This window comes from Euprymna scolopes, chromosome 6 (genome assembly GCF_053919585.1).
Source record: "Euprymna scolopes isolate OS-2025 chromosome 6, ASM5391958v1, whole genome shotgun sequence".
Taxonomy (NCBI): domain Eukaryota; kingdom Metazoa; phylum Mollusca; class Cephalopoda; order Sepiida; family Sepiolidae; genus Euprymna; species Euprymna scolopes.
The window spans coordinates 47065378-47082312 of NC_136487.1; the positions used below are offsets into that span (position 1 = coordinate 47065378).

At 33.6% G+C, this 16935-nt stretch overlaps 1 protein-coding gene across 2 annotated transcripts in view; it reads right to left on the reverse strand.

Moving 5' to 3' along the window:
• Positions 1-16935, reverse strand: part of LOC145277641 (uncharacterized) — a 358623-nt gene that overhangs the window by 74072 nt on the left and 267616 nt on the right. The window contains exon 3 of one of the 2 annotated variants that reach the window (XM_080129218.1): positions 12294-12369. The exons of the other annotated variant lie outside the window; for it this stretch is intronic. The gene's annotated coding sequence lies outside the window, so the exon portion shown is untranslated. The remainder of the gene's footprint in view (positions 1-12293; positions 12370-16935) is intronic. 2 annotated transcript variants of the gene reach the window in all.

Consider the following 16935-nt stretch of genomic DNA (forward strand, 5'->3'; position numbering starts at 1 on the left):
TTTATATTTTTTTATTTACCTTAATGTAACTTTTACTTTATCTTCTACGTAGTTTCAGAATCATTGTCTAGTTTCAGTAAATAAAACAAAAAGTGTCTAGCATGGATTCGCTTTTGAATATATGGATTAATGTGTGTATACTGTGTGTGTTGGCAGTGTCTGTGTATGGATGTGTTATGTGTGTGTTGCGTGTATGTGTGGGTGGAGGTAGATTAAAAAGGCACCGGTCAGTACTTGGTTGACCATAGCTAAGGTTATTAACTTACAGACTCTAAGACAAGAAAACGAAACTCTCAAGTACCCTATGCCATAAAAAGCCAAAAGTTAAGTTAGATGGGGGAGGGGGAAAAGAAAAAAGATGTTTATCATCTTCATAGACCTCACTCATCCTTTTACCGTTTTTTTTTGTTTTTTTTTTTTGACTCCCACCCAGGTTGTATTTTAACTTGATAAACGAAATAGAAAAATGTATTTGGTGGAAATGTCACTTTTGAAGGTGGTTCTTGGCCTGAAGACGTAATCCCCCGACGTGGGTGATTACAGAAACATGTATGCACATATGTAGCCATTAATGTTTGTATAAATAAAATTAATATACCTGCTCTGTTCACTCATTGAGCACTATTTTGGTAGACACGTGTTGTTTCATTGGATTTACTTCTAGGAAACTAAACTCTACTGGCTATATATATATATATATATATATATATATATATTATATATTATATATATATATATATATATATATATATATTATATATATATATATATATATATATATATATATATATATATATATATATATATATATATATATATAGTACGGTATAATCATGTTAACACACCGGTTCCCTTTGCATCACTGAAGTTAAGCAATGTTGAACCTGGTCAGTACTAAATGGGTGACCATTTGGGACTTATATAAAATTATTATAAATAATAATCATTATTATTATAGTGAATAATAATTATAAATATATATTTTTATTATATAAAACCAGTAAAATTCGGAATACCATAAATAAGACTATATATATATATATATATTTATATATATAGCAATTTATAAAATATATATGGCGATTAAGCTACACTGAATATTCCGATATTGGATGAAACGCGGAATATTCAGTGTAGCTTAATGCCCATATATATTTTATAAATTACTAACTAGCTCTACCTACGTATTGAGCACTTTTGAAGTAAATACGTAAAGTTTCCACATAAATTTATACTTTTGTATATTAATTTTATGTGAGTAAATGAAGTAGTTATATATATATATATATATATATATATATATATAATTACTGTTGATTATAATAATTATTAAATACCTACAGAAACTAGTGTTTCATCTTTTGGGGAATCATCACTGCAAGTCGAGAGATTCGAGTGAGTGTGTTTGCTTAACGGCATTTCAACCTCTAGGAGTCATTTCATGCCAAGAAAAGATTTATTGACATAGAAAGTTTTAAATTTCTTAAAAAGTTTATTACACACTTAGTTTTGTTATTTTGATTATTTTAATAGGTAATGCTTGGGATGATCTTAGAATTACTAATATTTTCCTTGAAGTTGTGCGTAAACATTCTATTCGTTATCTTTTTCCATGAACATCCATCTACATGATTGGCATAAATGTATCGAGATCACATCTACAACACCAGGCAACGAGGGGGCGAACGACAATAAAATCCCACTCTCCCATCACTTGTAGAATGGCTGTGCAACATTTCCAATTAATATAAAATAAAATTTAATCTTTTATCTGTGGGCATCAAGAAACGATGAAATGATTTTATTCTCGAAGTAATCGGTACATCTAAGACGATACCGCCGTCCAGCCATTGTGGCCATTATATTTACATTGCCACTAATTTATCTTATATAAATGCTAACTAGAAAAGCATTATCTATAAACTCCCAGCAGACACCGTCACTACTACTACTACTACTACTACTACTACTACTACTACTACTACAAATAATAGTAATATTTTTATTTCAATACATATTCGATTAATTATAAAATAATAAAATAGCATGTATGTCTTGTAGAGTGGAGAAACACATATGCACATACATACGAGAAATAGTCACACAATTTTTTTTTTTATAATAGTATAGACATAAGATATGAGTTTGCCTATGTCAGATATTTTATGTTTTTTTTTTGAGTTTGATATACTTTCAGTCTCATACAGTAGAATCTATACGTGTCCGCTCTATTACGTTGTTATGGTATCCTTTACAGACACAATGATTTGTTAGGATGGGATGGAAAATACACATTAGCTTTGGACGGCGAAAACTTATCGAAGCGAACAATGTCCATCCTAGTGTTCAAATGGGTCACCGTGACCTCCACGTACGAATAGCTTTGCATGGAATAAACAGTAAACGGGTGGATAAACATGTATATTGTGTTTCTGCCATGAAGAGCTTCTAACGCGCAACTATCTTATAACATATCGTACATTGTCATAATATTAATCCACGTATGATATCCAAGTTCATTAATAGATACACACATGGGTCTTCTGAAACATACATTGACCTTCCTACCGGTCTTTACACAGCACAGATCAGACCCTGTTTGCAGAGTGAGAAAAGAAAAGGTTGGAATTGTGTGAGAGTTGACTGTACATAATAACTGCGTAATTACTGAACGTAGAAAAGATAACAGATATGACGATCTCTTGAGTAAGTGCCAGGTGAAAGGATGAAAGGTTCTGTATTATCATTTAGCTGTGTGTGTTCGAGGCTGTATTAAGCGAAAGCTAATCAACATACTACAAGGTTGTTTTTGTTATACCAAGGGAGAAGTAAATAACTTTACGATGAACGCACAAGAAGCAATAAAGAAGATATCATAAGTGGTCTGACAAGTCTTGGGCAGAAAATAGCTTAAATTAGTCCGATTACAAGCTCCTGAGAGAGGAGCCCTGCTACTTCAGACATGCAGAAGAGGCTGAATCTGTGAAGTTCAGATTGCAGAACTGTTAACCACTCTGCTTTGTAGGCAGTGTTCACAAGTTTGGAGATCTAGATATCTTTTTTAAGGGAGATCACTCTCCCTGGAAATCAGGAGTTTTTAAAGATTGTTAACCTCTTAATCTTCTTAGAAAAGCTGTCTCTGCGTTTATATATTATCGATGCCATAAAAATGCACACACACACACACACACACACACACACACACACACACACACACACACACACACACACACACACACACACACACACACATATATATATATAGTGGCGCCAAAAAGAAAGTTCACACTTGTTATTTTTTTTCAAAATATCGCAAATTTACGCTAAATTGAATGCAATAAAATCACTTTCAACTAATATGAAGAGTCATTATCTTCATTGCATTTGACGAAATCCAGAGGGAACTTTCTGATCTTCAATTAAAAGCCAAATATGAACAGGTAAACTATAGAGGAATAAAAGGCAGATTAAATGAGGTATAGGTTGTTTAAACAGTTACATCAATTTAGTTTAAATTTGCGGTTTTTGTAAAAATGACAACTACCTATACCTCACTTGATTCGCTTTTTATTCCTCCATAATTTTATTTGTTCATGTTTGACTTTTTAATAAAATATCCTAGTGTTAAAAATAACTTCAAATCGAAAAGGTCAAAAGAAACTCGGCAGCAACAAATGAGCTTAAAGTCAGCTTAAAATATTCACCTTTTAGGCAACAAAGCATCTCTAATCCTAATTGTTGTTCCAGGTTAAATAACGTAACGTTTAGTTCATATGCCTTGACTTTCTCTTAGTGATCGCCAGGAGCTCATTAATCTCCACCTTTCTGGTTTATCTAATCGAGAAATCGGTTGAAGATTGAAATGTGACGAGAAAACGGTACAAATCACTGTGCAAAAGCACCAAAACACCCACAGTGTTTGTGATGCTGGTCGTCCTAGAATTACCTCTTACAAGGAAGACAATGCTATTGAGATATGCAGCCTCAGAAACAAATTTGAAACGGCACCTCAAATCAAACAGCAATGTAATCTTGTTAAAAAGTGATCTCTTTATACAGTTAAGAAACGCTTTAAATAAGTTACGCTACTAAAAACTTAGCCAGCTTGATGTAAAACGGACACTTAGTAAATCGAGTTTATCTTTTTTAAAAGAACAGTAAAGATGTAAAAATATTTAAAAATATTATGGGGGTGTAGTCTCTTTTAAAAACAATATCTCCTTCAAGAACGGTTTTAAAATGTGTTTTCAATCGATATTTATTCAATAATGGGCCAGTTTTCCTACATAACAAAACTGAAGAGTTTTTCATGGAGGAGTTTTCCGTGGATGAGATTTCCGTGGACAAGTCTTTTTATGTATCATTCAAGATTTTGATAAACTTATCGGGGCTTTCATCCATATTTTTCACTTGCGTCCAAAGATGAGCGTCATAAAACTTTATTTCAGAAGTCGATGACACATGCTGTCAATATACAGCTGCTGCCAACGAAATTAAAAAAAAACCCATCTAGAGCATTTAACTTTTTAATAATCACGTGACCTTCCTCGGATGGGGGTATCTGGACATTTAGCGAATAAGTGCGAAAAGTTGAAAAAGGGAATAGGCAAATTATAAATGACCAACAAATAAAATAAATTAAACTCTGTGAATCAATGTTAAATCTGTAAATGAGATTTATAACCCATTCGGTGGCCCTTCTCAGTCTTATGTTGTAAATGAACAACTTCTAATAAAAAACAATTTGTGATTGTTTCATCTTTTTATTGTCAAAAAAAAAAAAAAAAAAAAAAGAGAAGAATCGATTTGGAATCGGAAATTAGGCTATAATTTTTCCGATTTTGATACCCTAAAAAGTTCCGATTTTTCCGATTCTCGATTCCGATTAATCGTCCCAAGACTAATATACACACCGGCGCCTACATACATACAGAGACACACATAGAGAACTTGAATGTCTACTGGAGAGAACTTCAATGCCTATTAGAGGGAATGTATGTATGCCTCGACTGTCTAAGCTTACTCTGTAAAGGGGTTTGCCAGGACAACCTGACATGAGGATACTTTTCCCCAAAAGAAGTCCCCCAACTAAATATTCAAAATCGCATAGTATTCGGGGCCCAAATAAAATATCCTTTGTATGACTAACCAATATTGCCTTCTACGAGGAATGGTGCACCTTCTCCAAGTGATATTACCTCAAGTAATAGCACGCAGCTAGATACTCAACCAGTAAAGATTAATCCTCGTCCTGGAATCCAGTAAGAAATAGAGACCACAAGAAAAGTATGTATAAATGCAACAACTAAAGTATGCGGATGCGATTTTGTAAATGAGAAGATATATGCTAATTTAAGCATGTCGAATATATAATACGGTTCCAGGAAAAAGAAAACATATTTTACCATCAAATAATGGATGACCCAAGAAGAACATAATAGACAGTAAAATGTATCAATTATTCATAATTCACTTCGAAAATTATGACGTAGAGTAAGCAAAGTCAATTGAGTTTTCAACTTATAAAGATAACATTTGAAGCTCAAAATTCCTCGTGCAATATTTGCTGCGTTATTGACTGATGGAGTCAAATTAACATAATTTGGAAATAAACGTAACTTTATCCTCTGTGAACTTTTTTCTTGGAATTGGTGCCCGGAAAACTCGTCCGAGGAAAACTCGTCTCCGGAAAACCCGCACCCGGAAAACTCGTACCCGGAAAATCCCCCCTTTTTGCTAGGTAGGAAAACTGGTCCCTTATTGAATAAATATCGATTGAAAACACATTTTATTACCGTTCTTGAAGGAGATATTAGTTTTAAAAGAGACTATGCACCCCCATAATATTTTTTAAAAATTATTTTTAACTTTTGCTTAAAAAAATAAACTTCATCACGGAGTGAAGATATGAAAAACGAAACCAAATATTTATTTAAAAAAATACTCTAGTTTTAACACTTTTTGTGTCATTACGAAACAAAAATAAAGAAAACACGTATTATCAAAGAAAGCAATTATTTTATTTAGAAGAATTAATTCAGTTTAAACAATTCGTGTGTTATTACAAAACAACAAAAAAGAAAACACGGTCTTATGTAATTTTGGTACCGTGCTGAAATAATAACGTCATTATTTCGAAAGCCATTCTTAACATGAGGAGAGGAGGGTATTGTTTAAAAGTCATTTCGGGTGCAGTACTTAAAAATGTACAAATTTATTTTCTTTTGGAGGGGAGTCGTTTTAAAACTATGTCTACCTTAATATTTTCTTTAATTTTCTATTTTTGAGCAATTATCCTCCTATAAGAAGTGATTCTCTTATGTCGGACATTTTTGTTCATAAGTAACACTCGACATTACTTTTTTTTTTTTTAACTAAATAAATTCTTTAAAATAAGTTGAAAGACCAAAAACTTTCAAAGTTAGGTAGAAAACAAAAATTTAGAAAAATTAATTTAATTTTTTTAAAACAACAGTAAACAAGTAAAAATATTAAAAAAATATTATGGGATGTGTATTCTCTTTTAAAGACAATATCTTCTTCAAGAACGGTCATAAAATGTGTTTTCAATCGATATTTATTAAATTAGGGACCAGTTTTCCTACCTAGCCAAAGGGGACGAGTTTTCCGGGTACGAGTTTTCCGGGTACGAGTTTTCCGGAGACGAGTTTTCCGGAGACGAGTTTTCCGAGGACGAGTTTTCCGGGGACGAGTTTTCCTAAATTCCTTGGAATAAGCTTAAATATCTTCAAACACACACACACACACACACACACACACACGCACACACACACACACACACACATATATATATATTCATTTGGAAAGGATGAAACACTATTGTCTGTAGGTATTTAATAATTATTATTGTAAATAATTATGTGACCCCCCTTTAAGAAACTCGTTTCTTATCGTTGAGCACTTTCAATTGAAATAAAGTCGGTCAACTTAGCTTTTATGCGCAGATCATCATATAATGATTAGATCACTCTGACAGACGTTAAAAAGCATTTAAAAGAATAAATGTTTAAGTTTCAACAGTATTTCGCGCGGTTAATGGTGGCCGAATGGATTAGGTCCTTGCTAATGAAACCAGAGATTGTTTCTGTTGCCAAGTTATATATATATATATATATATATATATATATATATATATATATATATATATATATATATATATATATAAACCCGTTATTTATTTCATTTACCTTAAAGTTGTAAATAAAATTAGACATATAATCAATATTATTATGTTAAAAAATAAACGCCTTTTCTCGATAAATTTTTTCTCGGTAATATAATTATTTGAATTACGACACACACACACACACGCACACACACACACACGCACACACACACACACACACACAATAACAACAAAAAAAAAACAGAATTCTATAAGATAATGATAAATTATATTAAATTCCAATGTTCCGCCATATGAAGTTTAAACACTAATTTTTTTTATAACAGTTTTTCCAATATTTAAAAACATATATATTCATATAATAGAATATATGGCTACTGGTCATATTTTAATCAGAAATTCAACATCAACCTCTAAAAATCATTTTGATTTGTCAACTTTATTTTTTGCGCCCTTTTCAAAAAACATATGAAGGCTTCTAAGTAAAATTACTTTTATATACATAAATTTTAGCAGAAGACGTTAAAATTAATTTTATTTTATTAACTCTCGTCTGTATAGTTCGTTAAAAATCTATTTGTTTTACAAAAGGTAAGTCTTACATTATTTTTATCGATTTTTCTTTATTGTAAGTTTTATTTATTCACAAATTTTTGTTTAAGAAACGTATAATTTTATCGAGTAATGTATAAATTTTGATTTTTTTGCGACGTTTTTTTCTTTACATGGACTAGTTTTTCTTCCTAATAAGAGAAATTACTTCTTTTGGAACTTATGCACTTATTTTACCGTACTAAAATAATAACGTTAGTATTTAGAAAGCCATACTTAACATTGGGAGGGGAACGAGTTTTGTAACTATTTTGTATTACTGGTTTCATCGTGTTACATATAGTGGGGGATTGTATTTTTTAATATAAGCAAACGATTACAATAATTGATAACTTTTTTTTCTTGTTCGTTTGAAATGCACTTTCAATGCAATTATTAAAAAAAAGCTAATAACAGGAATTCCATTTTGCAGACGATAGAATACATTTATTAACTGTATAGGTAAAAATATAAGCCAAACAGATTAATAAATACTTATATATAAAATTGTTAATTCTTCTAAATTAGTATAATATAAATGCAAATATGAACATCTGATAGCAAGAACAACAAAACAAAAACGTTACTTCCATTAACAATTATAGCGCCGATGAACATCAATAGAAATTGTAACAGAAAATAATAAACACACGAAATGATGACGTCGCCGTTATTGCGTAAAACACTGACGTTTTACACATTTCTTTGAAGTTGTTTAATGTATATATATATATATATATATATATATATATAAATATATATATATAATTTTTAAGTTTTAAAAATATAGAAGGGGTTAGGTTTAAGAAGTAATTTAAACGTATTAAAAAGAATATATATATATATATATATATATATATATATATATATATAATATGCACCTGAGAAGAGGTTATTTTAAGATCTAGTGTGGCGTCTGTCGGCAAAGGAAAATCAGGGAGGGGGTTGTTTACTGGGTCCAATGTAGAGTTGGAGGCAGACCGACTGGCAAGCATGTTAGTCTTCTCGGTTGTCGTACAAACAACCTCATTTGCCTGTTTCAGTTGTTGTTGCCTTCTTGATTGTGATGTTCCCGATGTTTCCATCGATATTTTATTCATCTTTCTTCAGGTTTTCCTCACCAAATAGCTCCACTGTGGAAGCTTTGGTAAAAGCAAAAGCTAATGGAGTAAACCCTGACAAAAAAATAAAATCCGGTTTGGAGTCCCTATACGCGGATGGTGAAGCATCGCAACACTTTTCCAGTAACTCTTTCAGCTGCGCTGGTTCCAACCATATTGGCTTGCTCTTCCGTCGAGAGGAGGGACCCTGGTAACTGAACAAACACCACCCGCCCAGGCCTGCATCCAGAGAGGCAACTACAGCTTCGACTTTATGGTCAGAGAAGACGCTGAGTGCACCAGACTAGATGCAGGACATCATTGTCTTATTTAACAGATGGTTACCATCATCATAACATTTATCAGAGTCGAGATCTTTAAAAGTTGTCATTCCGATATCTATGTTCTGGGGTATCTCATGTTAGTTGAATCATTTACACGATACTGTCCCTGAAGCCGGAATAGAAACTGTACTCGCGACTTCCTTGTTCACGTTGACTACCATTTCAACCAAACGTGTTTGTTGCAATATTTTTGTTCCTATAATGTGGCATGATCCCGCACAGTCGGGAGATTCTATTTATAAACGATGCTGCTAGGAACTGACAAATCGAATTAATTCACGTTCTGCTACCAACCAAGCAGAAACCAGAATTGCTCCATAAATATTAAACCTTTTCTGCAGCAACTTTGCATGTGTTTTCTTCGTGTCAACACATGAAGAATTTTTTGTTCTGTCTACTGAGAACCAATCACCCTCAGGACTTGTGTAGAACAACTAACCATCGGAAACTGTTCTGTCTACTGAGAACCAGTCACCTCCAGGACTTGTATAGAACATCTAACCATCGGAAACTATTCTGAAACTAAACATGGCTTACAAATCTAGAGATTATGGACCCAACGGGCGTCTTTATTTCGATGGATCCAAATCAAAATTCGAATTGTGGCAAGTGAAATTTTTGGGATATTTTCGAATTCAAAAGCTCACAAAGTACTTCAGGCACAACCTGAAAATAGAAATGACCCCGACTTCATTGAAAAGACCGCAACTGTCTTTGCGGAATTAATACAGTGCTTAGATAACCGAAGTCTATTACTGGTAATGAGAGAAGCCCTGGGCAATGACTGCAAAGCATGAAATATATTAAGAGAGCATTATTTATCGAAAGGAAAACCCAAAATTATTTCTTTATATGCCGAACTGACTTCTCTAAAACAAATGGAAGCCAAAACCATTACAGATGATATTATAAGAGCCGAAACCACTGCAAATTCTTTAAAAATGTCTGAAGTCATTAGCGACAGTATGTTAATTTCCATGGTCCTTAAGGGATTACTAAGTGATTTTAAGCTATTTACCACCGTGATAACCCAGAAATAAAAACCCATGACTTTTAGTCAATTTAAGCTAGCACTCAGAAGTTACGAGGAAACTGAGAAAATGATCACAGAAAAAAAACAAATCTACAAATATCATGAAATTTAAAAATGCGCACATAAAAATACCAAAATTGAATTATACCCATGCCGGGAATAAAAACTGCAACTTTGCCAAAAACAATTGTTCTCCTAAGTAAAGTACAAAAATTATTTGCTATAATTGTAGCCGACCTAATCACAAGAGTTTCCAATGTAGATACAGGACCTTCAAATGCGACTCCATTAAAAATGTGGAGAGCTCCGTTAGCGAAAATACATTCTTATTTTCATGTACGTTTAACGCTTCAAAAACAATAATTTTCTTGTCGATTGTGGTGCAACGGCACATGTAATTACGAAGGAATCTGATTTTATCAAATTTGATCCCAACTTTAAGCCAAAATCATTTTGTAGAACTTGTTGACGTCGAGTAAATAATATCCTTTTGAAAAGAGGTGAAAACTCTCGCTAAGGAACAATAAAGGTGAAAAAATCTCACTAAGGAACAATAAAGGTGAAAAAATCTCGCTAAGGAACAATAAAGGTGAACTATGTTTCTGTATTCTGGAAAACGCTCTTCTAATTCCGAAATTTAAACAAAATATATTTTCTGTACAAGCTGCGAGTAAACAAGGTGCAAATATAAACTTTAGCCCCAATAAATCAAAACTGGTGAACCCGAATGGAACTGTATTCGACATTAAAGAAAATGAAAGACTACATTATTTAAATAGCGTTATGACATAAAATTCTTGGGCACTGCAATATTCCTGATATCAAAAAGTTGACGACTGTAGTAGATGGAATGAAAATAAAAACATCCAAAAACTTTAACTGCGATATTTGTATGCAGGGAAAAATGACAAACTATCAAAAAAAGATACCAGATAAGAAGGCCAAGAAAATCCTATCACTGATGCATTGTGACTTGAACGATCCCGTAGAACATTATAGATATGCGTTGAATTTCGTAGATGACTATTCAGGTTTAATAATGAAATTTTTAAAGAACAGAATTCAGGTTTAATAATGAAATTTTTAAAGAAGAAATCTGATACCCTGCTAGCAACTAAAAAATATTTAGCCTACATGGCTTCCAACGGTAAAGTAAAATGTATTCGCTCTGACAACGATACAGAATTCATTAATAAAGACCTTGAACTTTTACTAATTAACCATCGTATCAAGCATGAAAAATCGGCCCCTAAATCGCCACACTAAAACAGGACTGCAGAAAGAGCATGGTGGAAACTTTTTGAAATGGCAAGTTGTCTACTCATTGAATCAAAACTCCTCCAAAACCTCTGGACGTACACACTTATGGCGGATGCCTATATACGCAGCAGATGCTTTAACAAAACACGATCTAAAACCCCATATGAAGCTTTCTGCGGTAGAAAACCAAATTTAAGCAGAATGCATATATTTGGTTCAACTTGCTTCGCATATATAGATAAAATAGAGTAAATTAAATATCAAAACCGATAGAGGTATATTTCTTGGATACGATAAAAACAATCCATCCAATTTAGTATTTTTTCCAGAGGTCTGTAGATCGAAACTACGCTACCAACAGCTTTAAACCAAGTAGCCATGTGCCGCTTAAAATGAACGTCACAAAGCATAGCAGGCGGAACGAGAACAATTTACCCCGATGAATAAGTACATGATTCAATTAAAATGACACCCGAAAAAAGTTAGAAAGTACAATGGTTGAAACAGGGTAATTATGCGAACCATTTGTAGAGTGCGTTACCACGGGTTTGCTTCCTAACGGTAAAAGATAGTCGTTTTCAAATCCATTGTAACTAAATAGTTCTCATAAACCTCCCCTCTAAGTAATCAGGTCTTGTTAATTTCATTTGTTACTTTTAACCCTCTCATCATATTATTCATCATTCAACTGCCAATTCATCAATCCATTAATCATTATTCTTGAGTTGCATTTAGTCTTTAGAAAGGGTGATTTATTAATAAAAAACAGAAAGCACAAAATACACAGTCGATTTAAAAGAACAAAAATCCTGACTTACTGTAAGGGTTAACTGTCGTAAATCCAAGAGTGGGTCCAGAAGAGGCCCAAGAGCGTACGTGATTCTGGAAAGTTTTCTGCATGTAAAAAAAATAATAATCTAGTGAAAACCAAACATGTTTTATAATTGTAATTTTTTTTATTATTGATCAATGAATCATAAATATACTTGTGTATGATTTGTATGGAAAAGCACATTTTAGTTATTTTATATTAAAACTATCAAAAGTACTTGACCTTATTTTTTATTTTTTTTATTTTTTTTTTTAGCTTTTCTTGAATTTCATAGGCAAATTTAAAAGTTTAGAACATCTATGAAACATTTTTCATCCATTTGTTTTTATTAAAAAAACATTATTCGAGTTTATGATGATGGTAGATATCGACTAGAAAATATCAGGAACGTTATAACAAAAAATAAATAAAAATGTCTAGTGCGAGATTCGAACCCATGACGGCATAAACTATTGCAAGTCAAGGTGAACGTCTTATCCACAAAACCAGCAGTCTAAAACGTTTTTTTTAACCTACTTAAATGAGTCCGGAATTTTTCATCTCTCCACGTATATCTACAATAGCTAGATTGTCTAAACTAAATAAAGAAACAAAGAAACATAAATATAAAAATATCTACCCCATTGAAGGATTCTTTCTAAGGTGCAGAAACGTATCTGTAATTTGGTTGACCTTTTCTCTGTAACCTCTCTCTCACAGACGTGATGATGATTGTCTTTTCTATAAATACTATTATGACATATTCTTCAGAACTGTCTGATCTATTCCTGCTTCCTTTGTTCTGATTCGTTGAACTCATTGGTCCAATGGTCTCCACCCATTCGCTGTTTTGATACCTCATTATACTAAAGCTTAATATTTCAGTAACTTTTTTCGCAATAACTGAAAGATTGTGGAACTCTCTCACTGTTGACTGTTTTTCTCGTATTAATAGTTTTAATCTTTTCAAGAGTCAATAGGTATCTCCTGTCTTTGTGATAATCATTTTTTATTTTTGTTAGCTAATTACATCAAACCGCTTCACGAATAGAGTTAAGAGTGGAAAGAAATGTATACATCACGAGATAAAAAAGGAAAACTCAAAGCAACGAAAGACATATGGTTATGTTGTTGGTGTCAAATAAAGATAGTCGAAGAGAGAGACAGCCGAGAGAGAAAATCGAGCGAATAGGCGAGTTGAGTGGTCCCTGGACGACCGTTGAAGCGATCGGGTGTAAAGCTTAGCGAAATGTAGACAAATGTAAGCTTGCCCAACTCCGAAAGGGATTCCAAGACAGAATAAAATAGTTATGCATAAGAAACTATAATTCACGTTTTGCTGTTTTCTTTTGGAGAAGGAATTTGAACTGCAGGCAACATTAGGAGCTGTCGCAACTGGTCAGGGTAAAAGGCATGCCTTTTACTGGTATCCTCACCGACAATGCCATTCGTCATGTTGGGGAAAAATGTCTCATCTGTTAATGTCATGTTATACAGATGTTGGACACGCAGGAACAATAGAAAACCTAGACGATCACGAATGCTAAATACTCTCGTATCTCGTAATATATCTATATATCTATAAAAGTGAACGTGTCTGTCTGCCTGTGTACATTTCCCTACGTAATAACTCTGTCAATTTTTAGTCTATAGACTCGAAATTTGAAATACCGGGTACTGAGATTTGGGAAAATCGATGTGACGGGTATCAGCCAGAAATTTGGCTGTTAAGGGGTCAAATTTCAACGATTTGACCTTTAAGAACTCTACCAAACTCCTCCGACAATTTTGGGTCTAGACACTTGAAATTTTAGATATAGGTTCCTTGAACCTGGATCTAACTTAATAAAGTGATTTGAGCCCGAAACTACAAATTTTAAGGGGTCATAATAGGGGTCAAAATAAAAAAAAATTTGACTTTTTTTTTGTTTTGCTAAGCGTACACCTCAAAACACCCGGGCAAAGCCGGGCTGAAATGCTAGTATATATATATATATATATATATATATATATATATATATATATATATATATATATATATATATATATATATACAAGCATACACTCAACATCTCAGAAGATCATAGACACTGTCATAAATACGAATATATCTATATATATATATATATCTATATATATATATATATACAATATACATAATAAATTATAAAGATAACGGACACGTTAATGATAAAACCGTTATATACCCCCATTATATGACAATATATATGGCGAGTTGAGAGGTGGTGTTAGAATTGATGAACAGAGAGCCATATACAGGGTGGAACGATCAAGTTGTCGCCTTAAAGAAACCTATACTACAGTTTATTTTAATTTTACTGAAAAAATCAATTCAGGTAACTTAATTATGAAAATAAAAAAAACTGGCATTTATTAAATGTAGCCAACGTCAGCCTCAATCACATCCTCGATACGCACCCGGAACTGGAAGCATGACTTTTCCATATGCGCAGGCGGAAGCTCGGCAAATACTCGGGGGATGACGGCGATCAGGCTGAAGTAATTTAGCGGGTTTTGGTCGAAGGAGGAGAGGGCAGTGAGAGAAGAGCACAAAGTCGTAACACTCCTTCTGAAGCCAAGCGCGAGTTCCTTTGTGGGCCGGCGCCGATTTTTGCTAGCGGCCACCTGATTGGACCAGGAGATAACCACACTCTTGATCACATCCAGGTACACTTTGATGTTGACTTTCAAGCCGACTTCGTGTAACCCTCACTTGAACAACACCAATGACCATAACGTGACCAAAAACCTTGTTTTCATCACCCTGAGCACGTCTGTGTTATTCGTGGCAATCCAGCGATGCATTTTGAGGGTGTTGGCAATGGTCCTGTTGTAATAACTTAGATTGATAGAGAGCATGAGTTGTACAGTGGTGGATCTCCGAGCTCGCTCGCTGAAGATTGTGTCACTTGCAGATATGATAGAAGGCTCCTATCGCTCTTGGAATTTGTACACAACTGGGCAACTAGTTGATAGTCTGTACCAAATAAAAAGAAAACCGGTTTTTATCAAACGGAAATGGAAACATTTGGTCTTTTTTATGGCAACAATTTTATCGTTCCACCAAGTAAATATCTTGGCAGGTGTGAGAAGTTTATTAGTTCCATAGGAAGAGCCTATCATCTTTGTGACAGACCTAGCAGGGTATTCTATGTATTTATTCTACTTACTATTACACGAGAATGTCCAGTTGAGGTGTTTAAACGTCGGACTATTTCGAAGGGTTATACTGACCGTGACAATTTGTGGTTGGAAAGTTATTTATAATTGTTGTTAAAGTTAAAAAAATAAATAAATAAAAATAACAAATGTTTAAAATTTTGTGGCAAGATATAGACAAGTGCAGAGTAAAGAAGTAATCATGTAAAAGTGAAGAGTAAAAGAATAGAGTTTAAACAATGTATTACTGGAACAACAGCGTAAAAATATTACAACTGAAAAGAAAGAGGTTCCATTTTGGCAGGAATCAGTCTCGATAGACCGTCTGCATAGGCTAGTTGTTTCGCGGGGAGAAATTGAATTGTAAAATTATAGTTCAGCAGAATAGTTCCCCATCTTAATAGTCGGTTCGCAGTGAATGTTGGAAGTCCTTTTTTTGATCCCAAAATGGATATCAACATATCAACTGATATGTTTTTCATGTTCCTCCCTGCTTTTGCTCGCTATGATAATGTCATCAAGACATGCGATTGCGGTGTCCAAGCCGGATAGCATAGTATCCATTACTTGCTGGAATATAGCGGGTGCCACCTTGATACCAAACGCGAGTCTTTTGTATCTATACAAACCTCGATGAGGTTTAATACACAGGAGGTTAGCGCTTTTGTCGTTTACCGGAATCTATAGGTAAGCGTCGTTTAGGTCAATCTTAGAAAAAAAACTTGCCGCCATTTAATTTCGTGAACACTTCTTCTGGACTAGGTAATGGATAGTGAAAATCTTCTAAGGATCCGTTGAGTCCGGTCGCGAAGTCGGCGCAAACGCGAATTTCCCCGGAACTTTTCTTTACGTAAACTGCCGGAGCAGCCCACTCACTATATTCAATTTTAACCAGTATACCGATGCTTTCTAATCTGTCTAGTTCCTGATTTATTTTGTTCAGGGAAGCGAACGGGACATTACGTTTCTTTTTAAACACCGGTTGTGTGCCTGGTTTCAACTTAAAATCTGCGGCCATTTTTGTACATCTCCCTAGGCCAGGAGTAAATACGTTTGTGATTTTCTTTTTTAAAACAAGTTATAAGTTTCTCTATTTCCGCTGGGCAGGTATCTATTTTCTTGCAGAATGTGGTTATAGAAAGATCCCAGAGACGAAACTCCTCCATGCTGTCAGAACCGAACAGGTTCTCACTATCTTTTAGCACATACAATCTTAGTTTTTTTTTTGTTTTCCCCCATAAAGTGACGTTTGTAATTAATCACCTTCAAAATGAATTTTTGTACCATTAACGGCCGTCACTGTTCTGTTAGTTTTTTAACTTTCGTAGGCTTTCTGGAATATTTCACGTTTTGAGATTTATTATTAAAAGATCCGATTCACTATCTAATCGGAATTTAATAGCCTTGCCGAAAATGTTAACCGTTACATATTTGCGTAGATTTTCATCTATGACGTCCTTAGTTCTGGT